Source organism: Eurosta solidaginis, chromosome 2 (genome assembly GCF_040869045.1).
Source record: "Eurosta solidaginis isolate ZX-2024a chromosome 2, ASM4086904v1, whole genome shotgun sequence".
NCBI classification, from domain to species: Eukaryota; Metazoa; Arthropoda; class Insecta; order Diptera; family Tephritidae; genus Eurosta; species Eurosta solidaginis.
This window is the reverse complement of record NC_090320.1, coordinates 300,559,790-300,583,739: the sequence shown is the minus strand read 5'-3', so window position 1 is coordinate 300,583,739 and position 23,950 is coordinate 300,559,790.

The window sequence follows — 23,950 nt, the reverse complement described above, 5'->3', positions numbered from 1 at the left end:
ACGTAAATATTTGACACATTTGGATTTTTCAACAGTAAATTTCCATGTTATTTGTATATATATACTTGCACAGTTAATTGGTGCTATTGAATTTAGAAAGATTGATATTTATACAATAAGTAGAAACTTCTAGATTTCAGGAAATGGGTACAACGTAAATATTTGACACATTTGGATTTTTCAACAGTAAATTTCCATGTTATTTGTATATATATACTTGCACAGTTAATTGGTGCTATTGAATTTAGAAAGATTGATATTTATACAATAAGTAGGAACTTCTAGATTTCTGGAAATGGGTATAACGTAAATATTTTGACACATTTGGATTTTTCAACAGTAAATTTCCATGTTATTTGTATATATATACTTGCACAGTTAATTGGTGCTATTGAATTTAGAAAGATTGATATTTATACAATAAGTAGAAACTTCTAGATTTCAGGAAATGGGTACAACGTAAATATTTTGACACATTTGGATTTTTCAACAGTAAATTTCCATGTTATTTGTATATATATACTTGCACAGTTAATTGGTGCTATTGAATTTAGAAAGATTGATATTTATACAATAAGTAGAAACTTCTAGATTTCAGGAAATGGGTACAACGTAAATATTTGACACATTTGGATTTTTCAACAGTAAATTTCCATGTTATTTGTATATATATACTTGCACAGTTAATTGGTGCTATTGAATTTAGAAAGATTGATATTTATACAATAAGTAGGAACTTCTAGATTTCTGGAAATGGGTACAACGTAAATATTTTGACACATTTGGATTTTTCAACAGTAAATTTCCATGTTATTTGTATATATATACTTGCACAGTTAATTGGTGCTATTGAATTTAGAAAGATTGATATTTATACAATAAGTGAAACTTCTAGATTTCAGGAAATGAGTACAACGTAAATATTTTGACACATTTGAATTTTTCAACAGTAAATTTCCATGTTATTTGTATATATATACTTGCACAGTTAATTGGTGCTATTGAATTTAGAAAGATTGATATTTATACAATAAGTGAAACTTCTAGATTTCAGGAAATGGGTACAACGTAAATATTTGACACATTTGGATTTTTCAACAGTAAATTTCCATGTTATTTGTATATATATACTTGCACAGTTAATTGGTGCTATTGAATTTAGAAAGATTGATATTTATACAATAAGTGAAACTTCTAGATTTCAGGAAATGGGTACAACGTAAATATTTGACACATTTGGATTTTTCAACAGTAAATTTCCATGTTATTTGTATATATATACTTGCACAGTTAATTGGTGCTATTGAATTTAGAAAGATTGATATTTATACAATAAGTGAAACTTCTAGATTTCAGGAAATGGGTACAACGTAAATATTTGACACATTTGGATTTTTCAACAGTAAATTTCCATGTTATTTGTATATATATACTTGCACAGTTAATTGGTGCTATTGAATTTAGAAAGATTGATATTTATACAATAAGTAGAAACTTCTAGATTTCAGGAAATGGGTACAACGTAAATATTTTGACACATTTGGATTTTTCAACAGTAAATTTCCATGTTATTTGTATATATATACTTGCACAGTTAATTGGTGCTATTGAATTTAGAAAGATTGATATTTATACAATAAGTGAAACTTCTAGATTTCAGGAAATGGGTACAACGTAAATATTTGACACATTTGGATTTTTCAACAGTAAATTTCCATGTTATTTGTATATATATACTTGCACAGTTAATTGGTGCTATTGAATTTAGAAAGATTGATATTTATACAATAAGTGAAACTTCTAGATTTCAGGAAATTGGTACAACGTAAATATTTTGACACATTTGGATTTTTCAACAGTAAATTTCCATGTTATTTGTATATATATACTTGCACAGTTAATTGGTGCTATTGAATTTAGAAAGATTGATATTTATACAATAAGTGAAACTTCTAGATTTCAGGAAATGGGTACAACGTAAATATTTGACACATTTGGATTTTTCAACAGTAAATTTCCATGTTATTTGTATATATATACTTGCACAGTTAATTGGTGCTATTGAATTTAGAAAGATTGATATTTATACAATAAGTAGAAACTTCTAGATTTCAGGAAATGGGTACAACGTAAATATTTTGACACATTTGGATTTTTCAACAGTAAATTTCCATGTTATTTGTATATATATACTTGCACAGTTAATTGGTGCTATTGAATTTAGAAAGATTGATATTTATACAATAAGTGAAACTTCTAGATTTCAGGAAATGGGTACAACGTAAATATTTGACACATTTGGATTTTTCAACAGTAAATTTCCATGTTATTTGTATATATATACTTGCACAGTTAATTGGTGCTATTGAATTTAGAAAGATTGATATTTATACAATAAGTGAAACTTCTAGATTTCAGGAAATGGGTACAACGTAAATATTTGACACATTTGGATTTTTCAACAGTAAATTTCCATGTTATTTGTATATATATACTTGCACAGTTAATTGGTACTATTGAATTTAGAAAGATTGATATTTATACAATAAGTAGAAACTTCTAGATTTCAGGAAATGGGTACAACGTAAATATTTGGCACATTTGGATTTTTCAACAGTAAATTTCCATGTTATTTGTATATATATACTTGCACAGTTAATTGGTGCTATTGAATTTAGAAAGATTGATATTTATACAATAAGTAGAAACTTCTAGATTTCAGGAAATGGGTACAACGTAAATATTTTGACACATTTGGATTTTTCAACAGTAAATTTCCATGTTATTTGTATATATATACTTGCACAGTTAATTGGTGCTATTGAATTTAGAAAGATTGATATTTATACAATAAGTGAAACTTCTAGATTTCAGGAAATGGGTACAACTTAAATATTTTGACACATTTGGATTTTTCAACAGTAAATTTCCATGTTATTTGTATATATATACTTGCACAGTTAATTGGTGCTATTGAATTTAGAAAGATTGATATTTATACAATAAGTAGAAACTTCTATATTTCAGGAAATGGGTACAACTTAAATATTTTGACACATTTGGCTTTTTCAACAGTAAATTTCCATGTTATTTGTATATATATACTTGCACAGTTAATTGGTGCTATTGAATTTAGAAAGATTGATATTTATACAATAAGTAGAAACTTCTAGATTTCAGGAAATGGGTACAACTTAAATATTTTGACACATTTGGATTTTTCAACAGTAAATTTCCATGTTATTTATTTATATACTTGCACAGTTAATTGGTGCTATTGAATTTAGAAAGATTGATATTTATACAATAAGTGAAACTTCTAGATTTCAGGAAATGGGTACAACGTAAATATTTTGACACATTTGGCTTTTTCAACAGTAAATTTCCATGTTATTTGTTTATATACTTGCACAGTTAATTGATGCTATTGAATTTAGAAAGATTGATATTTATACAATAAGTAGAAACTTCTAGATTTCAGGAAATGGGTACAACGTAAATATTTTGACACATTTGGATTTTTCAACAGTAAATTTCCATGTTATTTGTATATATATACTTGCACAGTTAATTGGTGCTATTGAATTTAGAAAGATTGATATTTATAAAATAAGTGAAACTTCTAGATTTCAGGAAATGGGTACAACGTAAATATTTTGACACATTTGGATTTTTCAACAGTAAATTTCATTGTTATTTGTATATATATACTTGCACAGTTAATTGGTGCTATTGAATTTAGAAAGATTGATATTTATACAATAAGTAGAAACTTCTATATTTCAGGAAATGGGTACAACTTAAATATTTTGACACATTTGGCTTTTTCAACAGTAAATTTCCATGTTATTTGTATATATATACTTGCACAGTTAATTGGTGCTATTGAATTTAGAAAGATTGATATTTATACAATAAGTGAAACTTCTAGATTTCAGGAAATGGGTACAACGTAAATATTTTGACACATTTGGATTTTTCAACAGTAAATTTCCATGTTATTTGTATATATATACTTGCACAGTTAATTGGTGCTATTGAATTTAGAAAGATTGATATTTATACAATAAGTAGAAACTTCTAGATTTCAGGAAATGGGTACAACGTAAATATTTTGACACATTTGGCTTTTTCAACAGTAAATTTCCATGTTATTTGTTTATATACTTGCACAGTTAATTGGTGCTATTGAATTTAGAAAGATTCATATTTATACAATAAGTAGAAATTTCTAGATTTCAGCAAATGGCTACAACGTAAATATTTTGACACATTTGGCTTTTTCAACAGTAAATTTCCATGTTATTTATTTATATACTTGCACAGTTAATTGGTGCTATTGAATTTAGAAAGATTGATATTTATACAATAAGTAGAAACTTCCAGATTTCAGGAAATGGGTACAACGTAAATATTTTGACACATTTGGCTTTTTCAACAGTAAATTTCCATGTTATTTGTTTATATACTTGCACAGTTAATTGATGCTATTGAATTTAGAAAGATTCATATTTATACAATAAGTAAAAATTTCTAGATTTCAGCAAATGGCTACAACGTAAATATTTTGACACATTTGGCTTTTTCAACAGTAAATTTCCATGTTATTTGTATATATATACTTGCACAGTTAATTGGTGCTATTGAATTTAGAAAGATTGATATTTATACAATAAGTAGAAACTTCTAGATTTCAGGAAATGGGTACAACGTAAATATTTTGACACATTTGGATTTTTCAACAGTAAATTTCCATGTTATTTGTATATATATACTTGCACAGTTAATTGGTGCTATTGAATTTAGAAAGATTGATATTTATACAATAAGTGAAACTTCTAGATTTCAGGAAATGGGTACAACGTAAATATTTGACACATTTGGATTTTTCAACAGTAAATTTCCATGTTATTTGTATATATATACTTGCACAGTTAATTGGTGCTATTGAATTTAGAAAGATTGATATTTATACAATAAGTTGAAATTTCTAGATTTCAAGAAATGGGTACAACGTAAATATTTTGACACATTTGGCTTTTTCAACAGTAAAATTCCATGTTATTTGTATATATATGCTTGCACAGTTAATTGGTGCTATTGAATTTAGAAAGATTCATATTTATACAATAAGTTGAAATTTCTAGATTTCAAGAAATGGGTACAACGTAAATATTTTGACACATTTGGCTTTTTCAACAGTAAAATTCCATGTTATTTGTATATATATACTTGCACAGTTAATTGGTGCTATTGAATTTAGAAAGATTGATATTTATACAATAAGTGAAACTTCTAGATTTCAGGAAATGGGTACAACGTAAATATTTGACACATTTGGATTTTTCAACAGTAAATTTCCATGTTATTTGTATATATATACTTGCACAGTTAATTGGTGCTATTGAATTTAGAAAGATTGATATTTATACAATAAGTTGAAATTTCTAGATTTCAAGAAATGGGTACAACGTAAATATTTTGACACATTTGGCTTTTTCAACAGTAAAATTCCATGTTATTTGTATATATATACTTGCACAGTTAATTGGTGCTATTGAATTTAGAAAGATTGATATTTATACAATAAGTAGAAACTTCTAGATTTCAGGAAATGGGTACAACGTAAATATTTTGACACATTTGGATTTTTCAACAGTAAATTTCCATGTTATTTGTATATATATACTTGCACAGTTAATTGGTGCTATTGAATTTAGAAAGATTGATATTTATACAATAAGTAGAAACTTCTAGATTTCAGGAAATGGGTACAACGTAAATATTTTGACACATTTGGCTTTTTCAACAGTAAATTTCCATGTTATTTGTTTATATACTTGCACAGTTAATTGATGCTATTGAATTTAGAAAGATTCATATTTATACAATAAGTAAAAATTTCTAGATTTCAGCAAATGGCTACAACGTAAATATTTTGACACATTTGGCTTTTTCAACAGTAAATTTCCATGTTATTTGTATATATATACTTGCACAGTTAATTGGTGCTATTGAATTTAGAAAGATTGATATTTATACAATAAGTAGAAACTTCTAGATTTCAGGAAATGGGTACAACGTAAATATTTTGACACATTTGGATTTTTCAACAGTAAATTTCCATGTTATTTGTATATATATACTTGCACAGTTAATTGGTGCTATTGAATTTAGAAAGATTGATATTTATACAATAAGTGAAACTTCTAGATTTCAGGAAATGGGTACAACGTAAATATTTGACACATTTGGATTTTTCAACAGTAAATTTCCATGTTATTTGTATATATATACTTGCACAGTTAATTGGTGCTATTGAATTTAGAAAGATTGATATTTATACAATAAGTTGAAATTTCTAGATTTCAAGAAATGGGTACAACGTAAATATTTTGACACATTTGGCTTTTTCAACAGTAAAATTCCATGTTATTTGTATATATATACTTGCACAGTTAATTGGTGCTATTGAATTTAGAAAGATTCATATTTATACAATAAGTTGAAATTTCTAGATTTCAAGAAATGGGTACAACGTAAATATTTTGACACATTTGGCTTTTTCAACAGTAAAATTCCATGTTATTTGTATATATATACTTGCACAGTTAATTGGTGCTATTGAATTTAGAAAGATTGATATTTATACAATAAGTGAAACTTCTAGATTTCAGGAAATGGGTACAACGTAAATATTTGACACATTTGGATTTTTCAACAGTAAATTTCCATGTTATTTGTATATATATACTTGCACAGTTAATTGGTGCTATTGAATTTAGAAAGATTGATATTTATACAATAAGTTGAAATTTCTAGATTTCAAGAAATGGGTACAACGTAAATATTTTGACACATTTGGCTTTTTCAACAGTAAAATTCCATGTTATTTGTATATATATACTTGCACAGTTAATTGGTGCTATTGAATTTAGAAAGATTGATATTTATACAATAAGTAGAAACTTCTAGATTTCAGGAAATGGGTACAACGTAAATATTTTGACACATTTGGATTTTTCAACAGTAAATTTCCATGTTATTTGTATATATATACTTGCACAGTTAATTGGTGCTATTGAATTTAGAAAGATTGATATTTGTACAATAAGTGAAACTTCTAGATTTCAGGAAATGGGTACAACGTAAATATTTGACACATTTGGATTTTTCAACAGTAAATTTCCATGTTATTTGTATATATATACTTGCACAGTTAATTGGTGCTATTGAATTTAGAAAGATTGATATTTATACAATAAGTGAAACTTCTAGATTTCAGGAAATGGGTACAACGTAAATATTTGACACATTTGGATTTTTCAACAGTAAATTTCCATGTTATTTGTATATATATACTTGCACAGTTAATTGGTGCTATTGAATTTAGAAAGATTGATATTTATACAATAAGTAGAAACTTCTAGATTTCAGGAAATGGGTACAACGTAAATATTTTGACACATTTGGATTTTTCAACAGTAAATTTCCATGTTATTTGTATATATATACTTGCACAGTTAATTGGTGCTATTGAATTTAGAAAGATTGATATTTATACAATAAGTAGAAACTTCTAGATTTCAGGAAATGGGTACAACGTAAATATTTGACACATTTGGATTTTTCAACAGTAAATTTCCATGTTATTTGTATATATATACTTGCACAGTTAATTGGTGCTATTGAATTTAGAAAGATTGATATTTATACAATAAGTAGGAACTTCTAGATTTCTGGAAATGGGTACAACGTAAATATTTTGACACATTTGGATTTTTCAACAGTAAATTTCCATGTTATTTGTATATATATACTTGCACAGTTAATTGGTGCTATTGAATTTAGAAAGATTGATATTTATACAATAAGTGAAACTTCTAGATTTCAGGAAATGAGTACAACGTAAATATTTTGACACATTTGAATTTTTCAACAGTAAATTTCCATGTTATTTGTATATATATACTTGCACAGTTAATTGGTGCTATTGAATTTAGAAAGATTGATATTTATACAATAAGTGAAACTTCTAGATTTCAGGAAATGGGTACAACGTAAATATTTGACACATTTGGATTTTTCAACAGTAAATTTCCATGTTATTTGTATATATATACTTGCACAGTTAATTGGTGCTATTGAATTTAGAAAGATTGATATTTATACAATAAGTGAAACTTCTAGATTTCAGGAAATGGGTACAACGTAAATATTTGACACATTTGGATTTTTCAACAGTAAATTTCCATGTTATTTGTATATATATACTTGCACAGTTAATTGGTGCTATTGAATTTAGAAAGATTGATATTTATACAATAAGTGAAACTTCTAGATTTCAGGAAATGGGTACAACGTAAATATTTGACACATTTGGATTTTTCAACAGTAAATTTCCATGTTATTTGTATATATATACTTGCACAGTTAATTGGTGCTATTGAATTTAGAAAGATTGATATTTATACAATAAGTAGAAACTTCTAGATTTCAGGAAATGGGTACAACGTAAATATTTTGACACATTTGGATTTTTCAACAGTAAATTTCCATGTTATTTGTATATATATACTTGCACAGTTAATTGGTGCTATTGAATTTAGAAAGATTGATATTTATACAATAAGTGAAACTTCTAGATTTCAGGAAATGGGTACAACGTAAATATTTGACACATTTGGATTTTTCAACAGTAAATTTCCATGTTATTTGTATATATATACTTGCACAGTTAATTGGTGCTATTGAATTTAGAAAGATTGATATTTATACAATAAGTGAAACTTCTAGATTTCAGGAAATTGGTACAACGTAAATATTTTGACACATTTGGATTTTTCAACAGTAAATTTCCATGTTATTTGTATATATATACTTGCACAGTTAATTGGTGCTTTTGAATTTAGAAAGATTGATATTTATACAATAAGTGAAACTTCTAGATTTCAGGAAATGGGTACAACGTAAATATTTGACACATTTGGATTTTTCAACAGTAAATTTCCATGTTATTTGTATATATATACTTGCACAGTTAATTGGTGCTATTGAATTTAGAAAGATTGATATTTATACAATAAGTAGAAACTTCTAGATTTCAGGAAATGGGTACAACGTAAATATTTTGACACATTTGGATTTTTCAACAGTAAATTTCCATGTTATTTGTGTATATATACTTGCACAGTTAATTGGTGCTATTGAATTTAGAAAGATTGATATTTATACAATAAGTGAAACTTCTAGATTTCAGGAAATGGGTACAACGTAAATATTTGACACATTTGGATTTTTCAACAGTAAATTTCCATGTTATTTGTATATATATACTTGCACAGTTAATTGGTGCTATTGAATTTAGAAAGATTGATATTTATACAATAAGTGAAACTTCTAGATTTCAGGAAATGGGTACAACGTAAATATTTGACACATTTGGATTTTTCAACAGTAAATTTCCATGTTATTTGTATATATATACTTGCACAGTTAATTGGTGCTATTGAATTTAGAAAGATTGATATTTATACAATAAGTAGAAACTTCTAGATTTCAGGAAATGGGTACAACGTAAATATTTGACACATTTGGATTTTTCAACAGTAAATTTCCATGTTATTTGTATATATATACTTGCACAGTTAATTGGTGCTATTGAATTTAGAAAGATTGATATTTATACAATAAGTAGAAACTTCTAGATTTCAGGAAATGGGTACAACGTAAATATTTTGACACATTTGGATTTTTCAACAGTAAATTTCCATGTTATTTGTGTATATATACTTGCACAGTTAATTGGTGCTATTGAATTTAGAAAGATTGATATTTATACAATAAGTGAAACTTCTAGATTTCAGGAAATGGGTACAACGTAAATATTTGACACATTTGGATTTTTCAACAGTAAATTTCCATGTTATTTGTATATATATACTTGCACAGTTAATTGGTGCTATTGAATTTAGAAAGATTGATATTTATACAATAAGTGAAACTTCTAGATTTCAGGAAATGGGTACAACGTAAATATTTTGACACATTTGGATTTTTCAACAGTAAATTTCCATGTTATTTGTATATATATACTTGCACAGTTAATTGGTGCTATTGAATTTAGAAAGATTGATATTTATACAATAAGTGAAACTTCTAGATTTCAGGAAATGGGTACAACGTAAATATTTTGACACATTTGGATTTTTCAACAGTAAATTTCCATGATATTTGTATATATATACTTGCACAGTTAATTGGTGCTATTGAATTTAGAAAGATTGATATTTATACAATAAGTGAAACTTCTAGATTTCAGGAAATGGGTACAACTTAAATATTTGGACACATTTGGATTTTTCAACAGTAAATTTCCATGTTATTTGTATATATATACTTGCACAGTTAATTGGTGCTATTGAATTTAGAAAGATTGATATTTATACAATAAGTAGAAACTTCTATATTTCAGGAAATGGGTACAACTTAAATATTTTGACACATTTGGCTTTTTCAACAGTAAATTTCCATGTTATTTGTATATATATACTTGCACAGTTAATTGGTGCTATTGAATTTAGAAAGATTGATATTTATACAATAAGTAGAAACTTCTAGATTTCAGGAAATGGGTACAACTTAAATATTTTGACACATTTGGATTTTTCAACAGTAAATTTCCATGTTATTTATTTATATACTTGCACAGTTAATTGGTGCTATTGAATTTAGAAAGATTGATATTTATACAATAAGTGAAACTTCTAGATTTCAGGAAATGGGTACAACGTAAATATTTTGACACATTTGGCTTTTTCAACAGTAAATTTCCATGTTATTTGTTTATATACTTGCACAGTTAATTGATGCTATTGAATTTAGAAAGATTGATATTTATACAATAAGTAGAAACTTCTAGATTTCAGGAAATGGGTACAACGTAAATATTTTGACACATTTGGATTTTTCAACAGTAAATTTCCATGTTATTTGTATATATATACTTGCACAGTTAATTGGTGCTATTGAATTTAGAAAGATTGATATTTATACAATAAGTGAAACTTCTAGATTTCAGGAAATGGGTACAACGTAAATATTTTGACACATTTGGATTTTTCAACAGTAAATTTCCATGTTATTTGTATATATATACTTGCACAGTTAATTGGTGCTATTGAATTTAGAAAGATTGATATTTATACAATAAGTAGAAACTTCTATATTTCAGGAAATGGGTACAACTTAAATATTTTGACACATTTGGCTTTTTCAACAGTAAATTTCCATGTTATTTGTATATATATACTTGCACAGTTAATTGGTGCTATTGAATTTAGAAAGATTGATATTTATACAATAAGTGAAACTTCTAGATTTCAGGAAATGGGTACAACGTAAATATTTTGACACATTTGGATTTTTCAACAGTAAATTTCCATGTTATTTGTATATATATACTTGCACAGTTAATTGGTGCTATTGAATTTAGAAAGATTGATATTTATACAATAAGTGAAACTTCTAGATTTCAGGAAATGGGTACAACTTAAATATTTTGACACATTTGGATTTTTCAACAGTAAATTTCCATGTTAGTTGTATATATATACTTGCACAGTTAATTGGTGCTATTGAATTTAGAAAGATTGATATTTATACAATAAGTAGAAACTTCTATATTTCAGGAAATGGGTACAACTTAAATATTTTGACACATTTGGCTTTTTCAACAGTAAATTTCCATGTTATTTGTATATATATACTTGCACAGTTAATTGGTGCTATTGAATTTAGAAAGATTGATATTTATACAATAAGTAGAAACTTCTAGATTTCAGGAAATGGGTACAACTTAAATATTTTGACACATTTGGATTTTTCAACAGTAAATTTCCATGTTATTTGTATATATATACTTGCACAGTTAATTGGTGCTATTGAATTTAGAAAGATTGATATTTATACAATAAGTAGAAACTTCTAGATTTCAGGAAATGGGTACAACGTAAATATTTTGACACATTTGGCTTTTTCAACAGTAAATTTCCATGTTATTTGTTTATATATACTTGCACAGTTAATTGGTGCTATTGGATTTAGAAAGATTGATATTTATACAATAAGTAGAAACTTCTAGATTTCAGGAAATGGGTACAACGTAAATATTTTGACACATTTGGCTTTTTCAACAGTAAATTTCCATGTTATTTGTTTATATATACTTGCACAGTTAATTGGTGCTATTGGATTTAGAAAGATTGATATTTATACAATAAGTAGAAACTTCTAGATTTCAGGAAATGGGTACAACGTAAATATTTTGACACATTTGGCTTTTTCAACAGTAAATTTCCATGTTATTTGTATATATATACTTGCACAGTTAATTGGTGCTATTGAATTTAGAAAGATTGATATTTATACAATAAGTAGAAACTTCTAGATTTCAGGAAATGGGTACAACGTAAATATTTTGACACATTTGGCTTTTTCAACAGTAAATTTCCATGTTATTTGTATATATATACTTGCACAGTTAATTGGTGCTATTGAATTTAGAAAGATTCATATTTATACAATAAGTAGAAACTTCTAGATTTCAGGAAATGGCTACAACGTAAATATTTTGACACATTTGGCTTTTTCAACAGTAAATTTCCATGTTATTTATTTATATACTTGCACAGTTAATTGGTGCTATTGAATTTAGAAAGATTCATATTTATACAATAAGTAAAAATTTCTAGATTTCAGCAAATGGCTACAACGTAAATATTTTGACACATTTGGCTTTTTCAACAGTAAATTTCCATGTTATTTGTATATATATACTTGCACAGTTAATTGGTGCTATTGAATTTAGAAAGATTCATATTTATACAATAAGTAAAAATTTCTAGATTTCAGCAAATGGCTACAACGTAAATATTTTGACACATTTGGCTTTTTCGACAGTAAATTTCCATGTTATTTGTTTATATACTTGCACAGTTAATTGATGCTATTGAATTTAGAAAGATTCATATTTATACAATAAGTAAAAATTTCTAGATTTCAGCAAATGGCTACAACGTAAATATTTTGACACATTTGGCTTTTTCAACAGTAAATTTCCATGTTATTTGTTTATATACTTGCACAGTTAATTGGTGCTATTGAATTTAGAAAGATTCATATTTATACAATAAGTAAAAATTTCTAGATTTCAGCAAATGGCTACAACGTAAATATTTTGACACATTTGGCTTTTTCAACAGTAAATTTCCATGTTATTTGTTTATATACTTGCACAGTTAATTGGTGCTATTGAATTTAGAAAGATTCATATTTATACAATAAGTAAAAATTTCTAGATTTCAGCAAATGGCTACAACGTAAATATTTTGACACATTTGGCTTTTTCAACAGTAAATTTCCATGTTATTTGTATATATATACTTGCACAGTTAATTGGTGCTATTGAATTTAGAAAGATTGATATTTATACAATAAGTAGAAATTTCTAGATTTCAGCAAATGGCTACAACGTAAATATTTTGACACATTTGGCTTTTTCAACAGTAAATTTCCATGTTATTTGTTTATATACTTGCACAGTTAATTGGTGCTATTGAATTTAGAAAGATTCATATTTATACAATAAGTAAAAATTTCTAGATTTCAGCAAATGGCTACAACGTAAATATTTTGACACATTTGGCTTTTTCAACAGTAAATTTCCATGTTATTTGTATATATATACTTGCACAGTTAATTGGTGCTATTGAATTTAGAAAGATTCATATTTATACAATAAGTAAAAATTTCTAGATTTCAGCAAATGGCTACAACGTAAATATTTTGACACATTTGGCTTTTTCAACAGTAAATTTCCATGTTATTTATTTATATACTTGCACAGTTAATTGGTGCTATTGAATTTAGAAAGATTGATATTTATACAATAAGTAGAAATTTCTAGATTTCAGCAAATGGCTACAACGTAAATATTTTGACACATTTGGCTTTTTCAACAGTAAATTTCCATGTTATTTGTTTATATACTTGCACAGTTAATTGGTGCTATTGAATTTAGAAAGATTCATATTTATACAATAAGTAGAAATTTCTAGATTTCAGCAAATGGCTACAACGTAAATATTTTGACACATTTGGCTTTTTCAACAGTAAATTTCCATGTTATTTGTATATATATACTTGCACAGTTAATTGGTGCTATTGAATTTAGAAAGATTCATATTTATACAATAAGTAGAAACTTCTAGATTTCAGGAAATGGCTACAACGTAAATATTTTGACACATTTGGCTTTTTCAACAGTAAATTTCCATGTTATTTGTATATATATACTTGCACAGTTAATTGGTGCTATTGAATTTAGAAAGATTCATATTTATACAATAAGTAGAAACTTCTAGATTTCAGGAAATGGCTACAACGTAAATATTTTGACACATTTGGCTTTTTCAACAGTAAATTTCCATGTTATTTGTTTATATACTTGCACAGTTAATTGGTGCTATTGAATTTAGAAAGATTCATATTTATACAATAAGTAGAAATTTCTAGATTTCAGCAAATGGCTACAACGTAAATATTTTGACACATTTGGCTTTTTCAACAGTAAATTTCCATGTTATTTGTATATATATACTTGCACAGTTAATTGGTGCTATTGAATTTAGAAAGATTCATATTTATACAATAAGTAGAAATTTCTAGATTTCAACAAATGGCTACAACGTAAATATTTTGACACATTTGGCTTTTTCAACAGTAAATTTCCATGTTATTTGTTTATATACTTGCACAGTTAATTGGTGCTATTGAATTTAGAAAGATTCATATTTATACAATAAGTAGAAATTTCTAGATTTCAGCAAATGGCTACAACGTAAATATTTTGACACATTTGGCTTTTTCAACAGTAAATTTCCATGTTATTTGTTTATATACTTGCACAGTTAATTGGTGCTATTGAATTTAGAAAGATTCATATTTATACAATAAGTAGAAATTTCTAGATTTCAGCAAATGGCTACAACGTAAATATTTTGACACATTTGGCTTTTTCAACAGTAAATTTCCATGTTATTTGTATATATATACTTGCACAGTTAATTGGTGCTATTGAATTTAGAAAGATTGATATTTATACAATAAGTAGAAACTTCTAGATTTCAGGAAATGGGTACAACGTAAATATTTTGACACATTTGGATTTTTCAACAGTAAATTTCCATGTTATTTGTATATATATACTTGCACAGTTAATTGGTGCTATTGAATTTAGAAAGATTGATATTTATACAATAAGTGAAACTTCTAGATTTCAGGAAATGGGTACAACTTAAATATTTTGACACATTTGGATTTTTCAACAGTAAATTTCCATGTTATTTGTATATATATACTTGCACAGTTAATTGGTGCTATTGAATTTAGAAAGATTGATATTTATACAATAAGTGAAACTTCTAGATTTCAGGAAATGGGTACAACTTAAATATTTTGACACATTTGGATTTTTCAACAGTAAATTTCCATGTTATTTGTATATATATACTTGCACAGTTAATTGGTGCTATTGAATTTAGAAAGATTGATATTTATACAATAAGTAGAAACTTCTAGATTTCAGGAAATGGGTACAACGTAAATATTTTGACACATTTGGCTTTTTCAACAGTAAATTTCCATGTTATTTGTTTATATACTTGCACAGTTAATTGGTGCTATTGAATTTAGAAAGATTGATATTTATACAATAAGTAGAAACTTCTAGATTTCAGGAAATGGGTACAACGTAAATATTTTGACACATTTGGCTTTTTCAACAGTAAATTTCCATGTTATTTGTTTATATACTTGCACAGTTAATTGGTGCTATTGAATTTAGAAAGATTCATATTTATACAATAAGTAGAAATTTCTAGATTTCAGCAAATGGCTACAACGTAAATATTTTGACACATTTGGCTTTTTCAACAGTAAATTTCCATGTTATTTGTTTATATACTTGCACAGTTAATTGGTGCTATTGAATTTAGAAAGATTCATATTTATACAATAAGTAAAAATTTCTAGATTTCAGCAAATGGCTACAACGTAAATATTTTGACACATTTGGCTTTTTCAACAGTAAATTTCCATGTTATTTGTATATATATACTTGCACAGTTAATTGGTGCTATTGAATTTAGAAAGATTGATATTTATACAATAAGTAGAAACTTCTAGATTTCAGGAAATGGGTACAACGTAAATATTTTGACACATTTGGCTTTTTCAACAGTAAATTTCCATGTTATTTGTTTATATACTTGCACAGTTAATTGGTGCTATTGAATTTAGAAAGATTCATATTTATACAATAAGTAAAAATTTCTAGATTTCAGCAAATGGCTACAACGTAAATATTTTGACACATTTGGCTTTTTCAACAGTAAATTTCCATGTTATTTGTATATATATACTTGCACAGTTAATTGGTGCTATTGAATTTAGAAAGATTGATATTTATACAATAAGTAGAAACTTCTAGATTTCAGGAAATGGGTACAACGTAAATATTTTGACACATTTGGCTTTTTCAACAGTAAATTTCCATGTTATTTGTTTATATACTTGCACAGTTAATTGGTGCTATTGAATTTAGAAAGATTCATATTTATACAATAAGTAGAAATTTCTAGATTTCAGCAAATGGCTACAACGTAAATATTTTGACACATTTGGCTTTTTCAACAGTAAATTTCCATGTTATTTGTTTATATACTTGCACAGTTAATTGGTGCTATTGAATTTAGAAAGATTCATATTTATACAATAAGTAAAAATTTCTAGATTTCAGCAAATGGCTACAACGTAAATATTTTGACACATTTGGCTTTTTCAACAGTAAATTTCCATGTTATTTGTATATATATACTTGCACAGTTAATTGGTGCTATTGAATTTAGAAAGATTGATATTTATACAATAAGTAGAAACTTCTAGATTTCAGGAAATGGGTACAACGTAAATATTTTGACACATTTGGCTTTTTCAACAGTAAATTTCCATGTTATTTGTTTATATACTTGCACAGTTAATTGGTGCTATTGAATTTAGAAAGATTCATATTTATACAATAAGTAGAAATTTCTAGATTTCAGCAAATGGCTACAACGTAAATATTTTGACACATTTGGCTTTTTCAACAGTAAATTTCCATGTTATTTGTTTATATACTTGCACAGTTAATTGGTGCTATTGAATTTAGAAAGATTCATATTTATACAATAAGTAAAAATTTCTAGATTTCAGCAAATGGCTACAACGTAAATATTTTGACACATTTGGCTTTTTCAACAGTAAATTTCCATGTTATTTGTATATATATACTTGCACAGTTAATTGGTGCTATTGAATTTAGAAAGATTGATATTTATACAATAAGTAGAAACTTCTAGATTTCAGGAAATGGGTACAACGTAAATATTTTGACACATTTGGCTTTTTCAACAGTAAATTTCCATGTTATTTGTTTATATACTTGCACAGTTAATTGGTGCTATTGAATTTAGAAAGATTCATATTTATACAATAAGTAGAAATTTCTAGATTTCAGCAAATGGCTACAACGTAAATATTTTGACACATTTGGCTTTTTCAACAGTAAATTTCCATGTTATTTGTTTATATACTTGCACAGTTAATTGGTGCTATTGAATTTAGAAAGATTCATATTTATACAATAAGTAAAAATTTCTAGATTTCAGCAAATGGCTACAACGTAAATATTTTGACACATTTGGCTTTTTCAACAGTAAATTTCCATGTTATTTGTATATATATACTTGCACAGTTAATTGGTGCTATTGAATTTAGAAAGATTGATATTTATACAATAAGTAGAAACTTCTAGATTTCAGGAAATGGGTACAACGTAAATATTTTGACACATTTGGCTTTTTCAACAGTAAATTTCCATGTTATTTGTTTATATACTTGCACAGTTAATTGGTGCTATTGAATTTAGAAAGATTCATATTTATACAATAAGTAGAAATTTCTAGATTTCAGCAAATGGCTACAACGTAAATATTTTGACACATTTGGCTTTTTCAACAGTAAATTTCCATGTTATTTGTATATATATACTTGCACAGTTAATTGGTGCTATTGAATTTAGAAAGATTGATATTTATACAATAAGTAGAAACTTCTAGATTTCAGGAAATGGGTACAACGTAAATATTTTGACACATTTGGCTTTTTCAACAGTAAATTTCCATGTTATTTGTTTATATACTTGCACAGTTAATTGGTGCTATTGAATTTAGAAAGATTCATATTTATACAATAAGTAAAAATTTCTAGATTTCAGCAAATGGCTACAACGTAAATATTTTGACACATTTGGCTTTTTCAACAGTAAATTTCCATGTTATTTATTTATATACTTGCACAGTTAATTGGTGCTATTGAATTTAAAAAGATTCATATTTATACAATAAGTTGAAACTTCTAGATTTTAGAAAATGGCTACAACGTAAATATTTTGACACATTTGGCTTTTTCAACAGTAAATTTCCATGTTATTTATTTATATACTTGCACAGTTAATTGGTGCTATTGAATTTAGAAAGATTCATATTTATACAATAAGTAAAAATTTCTAGATTTCAGCAAATGGCTACAACGTAAATATTTCAACACATTTGGCTTTTTCAACAGTAAATTTCCATGTTATTTATTTATATACTTGCACAGTTAATTGGTGCTATTGAATTTAGAAAGATTCATATTTATACAATAAGTAAAAATTTCTAGATTTCAGCAAATGGCTACAACGTAAATATTTTGACACATTTGGCTTTTTCAACAGTAAATTTCCATGTTATTTATTTATATACTTGCACAGTTAATTGGTGCTATTGAATTTAAAAAGATTCATATTTATACAATAAGTAGAAACTTCTAGATTTTAGAAAATGGCTACAACGTAAATATTTCAACACATTTGGCTTTTTCAACAGTAAATTTCCATGTTATTTATTTATATACTTGCACAGTTAATTGGTGCTATTGAATTTAGAAAGATTCATATTTATACAATAAGTAAAAATTTCTAGATTTCAGCAAATGGCTACAACGTAAATATTTCAACACATTTGGCTTTTTCAACAGTAAATTTCCATGTTATTTATTTATATACTTGCACAGTTAATTGGTGCTATTGAATTTAGAAAGATTCATATTTATACAATAAGTAAAAATTTCTAGATTTCAGCAAATGGCTACAACGTAAATATTTTGACACATTTGGCTTTTTCAACAGTAAATTTCCATGTTATTTATTTATATACTTGCACAGTTAATTGGTGCTATTGAATTTAAAAAGATTCATATTTATACAATAAGTAAAAATTTCTAGATTTCAGCAAATGGCTACAACGTAAATATTTCAACACATTTGGCTTTTTCAACAGTAAATTTCCATGTTATTTATTTATATACTTGCACAGTTAATTGGTGCTATTGAATTTAAAAAGATTCATATTTATACAATAAGTAAAAATTTCTAGATTTCAGCAAATGGCTACAACGTAAATATTTCAACACATTTGGCTTTTTCAACAGTAAATTTCCATGTTATTTATTTATATACTTGCACAGTTAATTGGTGCTATTGAATTTAGAAAGATTCATATTTATACAATAAGTAAAAATTTCTAGATTTCAGCAAATGGCTACAACGTAAATATTTTGACACATTTGGCTTTTTCAACAGTAAATTTCCATGTTATTTATTTATATACTTGCACAGTTAATTGGTGCTATTGAATTTAGAAAGATTCATATTTATACAATAAGTAAAAATTTCTAGATTTCAGCAAATGGCTACAACGTAAATATTTTGACACATTTGGCTTTTTCAACAGTAAATTTCCATGTTATTTATTTATATACTTGCACAGTTAATTGGTGCTATTGAATTTAAAAAGATTCATATTTATACAATAAGTAAAAATTTCTAGATTTCAGCAAATGGCTACAACGTAAATATTTCAACACATTTGGCTTTTTCAACAGTAAATTTCCATGTTATTTATTTATATACTTGCACAGTTAATTGGTGCTATTGAATTTAAAAAGATTCATATTTATACAATAAGTAAAAATTTCTAGATTTCAGCAAATGGCTACAACGTAAATATTTCAACACATTTGGCTTTTTCAACAGTAAATTTCCATGTTATTTATTTATATACTTGCACAGTTAATTGGTGCTATTGAATTTAGAAAGATTCATATTTATACAATAAGTAAAAATTTCTAGATTTCAGCAAATGGCTACAACGTAAATATTTTGACACATTTGGCTTTTTCAACAGTAAATTTCCATGTTATTTATTTATATACTTGCACAGTTAATTGGTGCTATTGAATTTAAAAAGATTCATATTTATACAATAAGTAAAAATTTCTAGATTTCAGCAAATGGCTACAACGTAAATATTTCAACACATTTGGCTTTTTCAACAGTAAATTTCCATGTTATTTATTTATATACTTGCACAGTTAATTGGTGCTATTGAATTTAGAAAGATTCATATTTATACAATAAGTAAAAATTTCTAGATTTCAGCAAATGGCTACAACGTAAATATTTCAACACATTTGGCTTTTTCAACAGTAAATTTCCATGTTATTTATTTATATACTTGCACAGTTAATTGGTGCTATTGAATTTAAAAAGATTCATATTTATACAATAAGTAAAAATTTCTAGATTTCAGCAAATGGCTACAACGTAAATATTTCAACACATTTGGCTTTTTCAACAGTAAATTTCCATGTTATTTATTTATATACTTGCACAGTTAATTGGTGCTATTGAATTTAGAAAGATTCATATTTATACAATAAGTAAAAATTTCTAGATTTCAGCAAATGGCTACAACGTAAATATTTTGACACATTTGGCTTTTTCAACAGTAAATTTCCATGTTATTTATTTATATACTTGCACAGTTAATTGGTGCTATTGAATTTAAAAAGATTCATATTTATACAATAAGTAAAAATTTCTAGATTTCAGCAAATGGCTACAACGTAAATATTTCAACACATTTGGCTTTTTCAACAGTAAATTTCCATGTTATTTATTTATATACTTGCACAGTTAATTGGTGCTATTGAATTTAGAAAGATTCATATTTATACAATAAGTAAAAATTTCTAGATTTCAGCAAATGGCTACAACGTAAATATTTTGACACATTTGGCTTTTTCAACAGTAAATTTCCATGTTATTTATTTATATACTTGCACAGTTAATTGGTGCTATTGAATTTAAAAAGATTCATATTTATACAATAAGTAGAAACTTCTAGATTTTAGAAAATGGCTACAACGTAAATATTTCAACACATTTGGCTTTTTCAACAGTAAATTTCCATGTTATTTATTTATATACTTGCACAGTTAATTGGTGCTATTGAATTTAGAAAGATTCATATTTATACAATAAGTAAAAATTTCTAGATTTCAGCAAATGGCTACAACGTAAATATTTCAACACATTTGGCTTTTTCAACAGTAAATTTCCATGTTATTTATTTATATACTTGCACAGTTAATTGGTGCTATTGAATTTAGAAAGATTCATATTTATACAATAAGTAAAAATTTCTAGATTTCAGCAAATGGCTACAACGTAAATATTTTGACACATTTGGCTTTTTCAACAGTAAATTTCCATGTTATTTATTTATATACTTGCACAGTTAATTGGTGCTATTGAATTTAAAAAGATTCATATTTATACAATAAGTAGAAACTTCTAGATTTTAGAAAATGGCTACAACGTAAATATTTCAACACATTTGGCTTTTTCAACAGTAAATTTCCATGTTATTTATTTATATACTTGCACAGTTAATTGGTGCTATTGAATTTAGAAAGATTCATATTTATACAATAAGTAAAAATTTCTAGATTTCAGCAAATGGCTACAACGTAAATATTTCAACACATTTGGCTTTTTCAACAGTAAATTTCCATGTTATTTATTTATATACTTGCACAGTTAATTGGTGCTATTGAATTTAGAAAGATTCATATTTATACAATAAGTAAAAATTTCTAGATTTCAGCAAATGGCTACAACGTAAATATTTTGACACATTTGGCTTTTTCAACAGTAAATTTCCATGTTATTTATTTATATACTTGCACAGTTAATTGGTGCTATTGAATTTAAAAAGATTCATATTTATACAATAAGTAGAAACTTCTAGATTTTAGAAAATGGCTACAACGTAAATATTTCAACACATTTGGCTTTTTCAACAGTAAATTTCCATGTTATTTATTTATATACTTGCACAGTTAATTGGTGCTATTGAATTTAGAAAGATTCATATTTATACAATAAGTAAAAATTTCTAGATTTCAGCAAATGGCTACAACGTAAATATTTTGACACATTTGGCTTTTTCAACAGTAAATTTCCATGTTATTTATTTATATACTTGCACAGTTAATTGGTGCTATTGAATTTAAAAAGATTCATATTTATACAATAAGTAAAAATTTCTAGATTTCAGCAAATGGCTACAACGTAAATATTTCAACACATTTGGCTTTTTCAACAGTAAATTTCCATGTTATTTATTTATATACTTGCACAGTTAATTGGTGCTATTGAATTTAGAAAGATTCATATTTATACAATAAGTAAAAATTTCTAGATTTCAGCAAATGGCTACAACGTAAATATTTTGACACATTTGGCTTTTTCAACAGTAAATTTCCATGTTATTTATTTATATACTTGCACAGTTAATTGGTGCTATTGAATTTAAAAAGATTCATATTTATACAATAAGTAGAAACTTCTAGATTTTAGAAAATGGCTACAACGTAAATATTTCAACACATTTGGCTTTTTCAACAGTAAATTTCCATGTTATTTATTTATATACTTGCACAGTTAATTGGTGCTATTGAATTTAGAAAGATTCATATTTATACAATAAGTAAAAATTTCTAGATTTCAGCAAATGGCTACAACGTAAATATTTCAACACATTTGGCTTTTTCAACAGTAAATTTCCATGTTATTTATTTATATACTTGCACAGTTAATTGGTGCTATTGAATTTAGAAAGATTCATATTTATACAATAAGTAAAAATTTCTAGATTTCAGCAAATGGCTACAACGTAAATATTTTGACACATTTGGCTTTTTCAACAGTAAATTTCCATGTTATTTATTTATATACTTGCACAGTTAATTGGTGCTATTGAATTTAAAAAGATTCATATTTATACAATAAGTAGAAACTTCTAGATTTTAGAAAATGGCTACAACGTAAATATTTCAACACATTTGGCTTTTTCAACAGTAAATTTCCATGTTATTTATTTATATACTTGCACAGTTAATTGGTGCTATTGAATTTAGAAAGATTCATATTTATACAATAAGTAAAAATTTCTAGATTTCAGCAAATGGCTACAACGTAAATATTTCAACACATTTGGCTTTTTCAACAGTAAATTTCCATGTTATTTATTTATATACTTGCACAGTTAATTGGTGCTATTGAATTTAGAAAGATTCATATTTATACAATAAGTAAAAATTTCTAGATTTCAACAAATGGCTACAACGTAAATATTTTGACACATTTGGCTTTTTCAACAGTAAATTTCCATGTTATTTGTTTATATACTTGCACAGTTAATTGGTGCTATTGAATTTAGAAAGATTCATATTTATACAATAAGTAGAAATTTCTAGATTTCAGCAAATGGCTACAACGTAAATATTTTGACACATTTGGCTTTTTCAACAGTAAATTTCCATGTTATTTGTTTATATACTTGCACAGTTAATTGGTGGTATTGAATTTAGAAAGATTCATATTTATACAATAAGTAGAAAT